Genomic DNA, 6,358 nt, shown 5'->3' on the forward strand with positions numbered 1-6,358 from the left:
CAAGCCTAAATATATTTCTAAATAAAAAAGAAAACTGTTCCCTGAGCTGACGCTCATGGGTAGTTTGAAAAAACTCATAGCACATTTAAAAATATAATTATACCTTTTTTTCCCTGTTTTATTGAGCTATAAGGGACATCTAACATTGTGTTAGTTTAAGATGGAACACATAATAATTTGATATATGTATATATTACAAAATGATTACCACAATATGTTTAGCTAACATCCATTGCCTCACATAGTTGCAAATTGTTTTCTTGTTTTTTTTAAAGGCGAATTAACTATGTCTTTCAATTTCTATATTCTAAAGTTATTTTTAAAATATAAAATGCTTCAAAAATATGCATGTCATCATTTCACAGGGGCCATGATAATATTCTCTGTATTGTTCCAATTTTAGTATATGTGCTGCCAAATTGAGCACACATATACTATAGTCACTATGCTGTACATTACATCTTCAGGACTTAATGTTATAACTGGAAATGTGTAACTTTTGACCTCCTTCACCCATATACAACACGCACCACAGCTGCTGTCCACCATTGACAGCCATCAATCTGTTCTCTATTTCCATAATTTCTAGTTTTAAGATTCTACACATCATAAACTGCATGATACCATGCAGTATTTGTCCTTCTCTGGCTTATTTCACTTAGCATAATGCCCCCAAGTTCCATTCGTGTTGTTGCAAAGGCAAGACTTCATTTTTTTTAATTGCTGAATAATATTTCGTTATCTCTCTCTCTCTCTCTCTCTCTCTCTCTCTCTCTCTCTCTCTCTCTCTCTCTCTCTCTCTCTCTCTCTCTCTCTCTCTCTCTCTCTCTCTCTCTCTCTCTCTCTCTCTCTCTCTCTCTCTCTCTCTCTCTCTCTCTCTCTCTCTATATATATATATATATATACACACACACACACACACATACACACACACACAAACACACACATACACATACACACCCCATTCTCTACCCATTCATTCATTGACAGGTACTTGTTTCCATGTTTTGGCTATTATGACTAATGCTGCAATGAACACAGGAGTGCAGATATCTCTTTGATATTCTGTTTTCATGTCCTTTGGATATATACCCAGAAGTGGAATTGCTGGATCATATGGTAGTTCTATATTTAATTTTTTGAGGAACCTCCTTACTGTTTTCCATGATGGCTGTACTAATTTGTGTTCTCACCAACGGTGCACAAGGATTTCCTTTTCTCCACATCTTCGCCAATACTTATCACTTGTCTTTTTGATGCTAGCCATTCTAACAGGTATGAGACAATATCTCATTGTGGTTTTGATTTACATCTGATGATTAGTAATGCTGAGCACCTTTTCATGTACCTATTGGCCTAATTTTGCATTTTTGACATCTGGAAAAAAGGTGTACCTATATTACATTTTAAGTTTCTTTAACTTTAAAAAAATACGCTTTTAATTTTAGAATAGTTTTAGGTTTACAAGAAAATTGTCCATATATCCCACATGTATTTTCCTCTTACATTTTTATTACATCTTACATTTAATTTTAAAATCTTACATTTGTATGGCTCATTTTTCACAATTAATGAATCAATATTATTATTAACTAAAGTCCATAATTTATTCTTATTTTCTCACTTTTTACCTCCCGGTAACACATCCAGGTTACCACATTACATTTAGCCTTTATTTCTTCTTAAGCACCTCTTGGATGTGACAGTTTCTCAGTTTCCATGTTTTTATGACCTTGACAGTTTGGGGAAGTACTGGTCAGGAATTTTATAGAATGTTCTTCAGTTAGGATTCAACTGATATTTTATTCATGGTTATGGTTTTTTGGGGGGAGCTCTTTAAACTTTTCATCATAACTTCTGAACATCAGATGGTTATTCCTTTAGCTCTCTTCAAAGCCTTTATTCAGCAAGAAACTTATTCTGGGCATGTGTCACTCCTGCGCTCTTCATATTTATTATTATTTGCCTTCAAGAACCTTTTTCTATTTACTCTGCTACAGAAGAAAAGCATTTTTAGAAATTGGAACATGTTTGGTAATAGCTGCTAAAAGGAAAGGTGTGTATGAAACTCACTTCTAATTATAGTTTACAGGGGGTTAAAAAATTAAACATTAGCAATAGATTATTTTAGTCACAAGCATGAATGGTATATAAATTCTCTTTTCCTGTCAAATAGAAGAATTGGATTTCTTTTTCTAGAGTAACGTGCTTTTTCCCATTTTTAAATTTAGTTGCTACAGGAATTGGGTTGATCTTTAATACTCTTTCCTGGTGCTGTTTTTGTATGCTCCAGCAGAACTGAAGTTTAAAAAGACTATACTAAAAAGTATACTAGACTGCATCAAAAAAAAATCTCTAGACCAATATCACTATGAATATTATTTTAAAATTTTTAAATAAAATATCAAAATGTAATATTAATATTAGCAGCTTATTAAAAATAACATCTCAAGCAAGTGGGATTTATTCTAAGAAAGCAAGGGTAATTCATTATTAGGTTTGATAATATAATCCTTCATATTAAGAGAGCTAAAGAGAAAGATCACATTATCATCTCCACAGAGGGTATATAAGGCATTCAATAAATTTGATAAGTTAACTTTCATTCATGTTAAAATCATTCAATAAAATATAAATTTGTGACTACTTCCTTTATATGATTGTGTGTGTGTGTGTGCATGTGTGTGTGTACATTTCAGCAAAAGACAACATCTTAGTTAATGTTGTAACACTAGGAACTTTCCAATAAGTAAGGAACAAGGCAAAGATGCCCATTATCTTTACTACTATTAAACACTAAGCTGGAGGTACTAGCCAATACAATTAGATAAAAAATAAAAAGTAATTAGAAGGATAAAACTTGGAAAGCAAGAGGCAAATCTCTTTGTCTGCAGGAAACATGTTTTTACATATATGTAAATTCTAAGGAACCAATAAAAATGTAACGAGTTACAGATTATATAACATGTAAATACCAATAACCTTCTTATATGCTAATTAAAATCACATAGAAGGTATAATGGAAAAGAAGATACTGTTTTTGATAGCAAAAAACACTAAAACAAAAAAAACCACAGGAATGACCCTAACCATTCAGAACTTTTATGGAGTCAACTATAAAACACTGCTGAGGAAACAAAAAAAGACCTGAACAAGTGGAAAAACATACCATATTCTTGAGTAGGAAGACTCAACACCATAAACATGTCAGTTTTCCCTAAATTAATTTATAAATTTAATGTAATCCCAATAAAGTTAACTTTAGGGCTTCTACCTAGAGCAAAACAACTTGATTATAAATTCATCTAGAAGAGCAAAAAAGCAAGAGTAGTTAGAAAACCCTCAAAATGCAGAGCAGGGACAGAGGTAACCTTCCAAAAGTAATGTATAAATGAAGCCTCTATATTAAAACAGTGTGATATTGCCCATGAATGGACAGATAGACTAATGGAAAAGAAAATAATGAAATAGACATAATTACATATGTAAATATAGAATGCCATGCAGGTGGCATCTCAAATCAGAGAAGGAAAACTGGATTTTTATTAGTGGTTTTGGAATAATTGAATGACCATATAGAAAAAATATGTCTTTTTCACACAGTATAACTAGATAGATATAGTCTAAATGAAACAATGATCCAAAGGTAAAAAAACAAAACAAAACTATAGAGTTAATATGAAGTTAATATGAATGAATCCCTTTATTGCTGGGAGTGGAAAATTTTCCTTTATTATAATTTGGAATCTAGAGCAACTGGAATTTTTTATTACTTAACAATACAAACTTGCATAGTAAAAAAAAAAGAAAAAAACACCGTTAGTAAAGTAAAATGGAAAATGACAAACTTGGGGAAAAAATATCAGCAACTTACATCACAAAGTATTATCAATGCCCTCTAATCAAAGACCACAAAGAATACAGCTACAGATGAACAAATTAATATTAAAGCAAGTTGCAACAAAAGAGACTGCACATCATGGTGCACCGTAGTGGGACTCAGGAAGAGAGTTTTGAAAAGGACTTGTTATGGGAGTTGAGATTTGGTTAGATAACTTTGGGCAGAGTTCAAGGAAGAGGGGCTTTACTCTAGATTGCATGCTGTCAAGAAAAAGAGAGCGAATCTATTACTGAATATCTTAACAAACCTTATCTACGATGTGGGAAAAATGAATCGGAGCTAAAGTCATAATTGATAGAGAAGCATAGTCACTCGTTAGCATGATAGAAACATGTGTGGTATTTTTGTGGTTTGCAAGGTAACCTTGTTTTGTTTTTTTTAAAAAATTTTAATGCCAGTTTAATTATTTTTATTGAGGTGACATTGGTTAATAAAATTATATAGGTTTCAAGTGTACAATTCAGTAATACGTCATTTGCATATTGCATTGTGTGTTTTACCACCTAAAGTCTAGTTTCCTTCCGTTACCATATATTTGACCCCCTTTACCCTGTACTCCCCGCTTCCTTCTGGTAACCACTAGTCCATTGTTCATGTCCATGAGTTTCTGTTTGTTTGTCCTGTTCATTTGTTGCTTTTAGGTTTATATCCCACATATGTGATATCATGTGATTTTCAACCTTTTCTGTCTGGCTTATTTCACTTAGTACGATTATTTCAAGGTCCATCTATGTTGTTGCAAATAGCAGTATTTCATCTCTTCTTATGGCTGAGTAATATTCCATTGCATATGTACCACAGCTTCTTTAGCCAATCATCTATCGTAAGACACTTTGGTTGCTTCCATGTCCTGGCCACTGTGAATAATGCTGCTAAAAGTAACTTTGTTTTTGTCTGTGCTTAGAAAAAATTCTCAAACACTGGTTTGTTGTGTTTTGTTTTGTCTCACTTCATCGTGGTTGCAGAGTAGCCTTGTCTGATGTTGGCGCTCTATGAGATTGTTTATACTCAACGGAAGAACACCCAGGTTTAGCTGTAAGTACCATGCAACCTCCTGACAGCACTGAGGTCCAGCCGTGGCAGGCCGCTTCTCAAATGTCAGAGGCTGCTTCTCTTTCTCTTGGGACTAATACTCCTAATATAGAAAGAGCTTCTAAAAAGAGAGACTCAACTAAAAACCTGGTGCAACTGGACTATCCAACACAGTTGCCACTAGTCACATGTGGTTATTTAAATTTAGATTAATTAAAAGTAAACAATTAAAAATTCAGTTCCTTATTTGCAACAGCCACATTTCACATATTCAATAGCACATGTTTGGTGGCTACTGAATTGATAATGCAGGTATAGAATGTTTCCATTATTGTAATTATATTGGACAGCACTGCTATGGACAACATTACTAAAGAAAATAGTTCATTGAAAAAGAAATGAAAATGGCTTTTAATCATTTGAAATGTTGCCCAAACTCACCTCAAACAGAAATACACATCAAAACTGCACCAGGATCCATTTCTCACAAAAAGATTAGCAAAAATCTAAAATTTGACAATATACTATATTGGTAAAGCTGTAGTGAAACAAGTATTCTCATATATTGCTGGTAGGGATGCAAAATGGTCCAAACCATATAAAGAGGAATTTGGCCATATCTAGCAAAATTACATTTAAATTACCTAGCGATCTCAGAATCCCACCAAAGATTCCTGGGAAAACATAAAAAGACATGTATAAGGCTTGTTATTACTGGCCCACTTTCAATATAAAGACTAGAAACAAACCAAATTTTGATCATTAGGAAACTGGTGAGTAAACTAGGATACACCACATAAGAGAGTACTCTGCAACTTTGAAAAGTATGGAGGACCACCTCTCAATGCCAATATGGAGTGATTTCCAGGATATAGTTTTAGATGAAAAAACCAAGGTGGAGTAAAATATGTTTACTCTTGAGCTAAGAAATGGGACACACACATGCACAAGCATATGTGCATATGTATACACATAAAAAAAGTGACAATTTTATTAGGGAGGTGGAAAATCAGAAGCTAAATTTCTCTGAATGAATATTGCCTTATTTGTTTGTCTTTGGAACCATATATTTTATATAATTATAAAATCTGAAATTATTGAATAATTTTAAATTGAAAGTAATAATCCCTAAGAATTGAAAATAAAAGGAAAACAATAAATCTTAATGTATATTCAGATGGTGGCAAAATCACACAGTGAAAATTATTTCTAGTGATTTTGCACACAAGAGGTTGATGATACATTCTCAGCTGAATACACCCTAAGAAAAATAAGATCTTTCAAAACACACAAACAAACAAAACTATCTTAAACTATTTTCAATAATCACATTGTTAGGGATAGTGTTGGTATGATTATTCTGAAACTGCTGTGCATGTTTCCTGAGATAAAGCAAATGAGTAGTTATATTTGAATTCTAGCATT

General features: G+C 32.8%; 1 non-coding gene across 1 annotated transcript; it reads right to left on the minus strand.

The window, feature by feature from the left end:
* Nucleotides 1–320: 320 nt before the first annotated feature.
* Nucleotides 321–427, minus strand: LOC112477719. Its single transcript, XR_003045559.1, has one exon. It is a non-coding gene; the product is annotated as a U6 spliceosomal RNA (small nuclear RNA).
* Between the last annotated feature and the right edge of the window lie 5,931 nt (nt 428–6,358).

The sequence above is a fragment of the Pteropus alecto genome, unplaced genomic scaffold (assembly GCF_000325575.1).
Source record: "Pteropus alecto unplaced genomic scaffold, ASM32557v1 scaffold121, whole genome shotgun sequence".
In the NCBI taxonomy this organism is placed as follows: domain Eukaryota; kingdom Metazoa; phylum Chordata; class Mammalia; order Chiroptera; family Pteropodidae; genus Pteropus; species Pteropus alecto.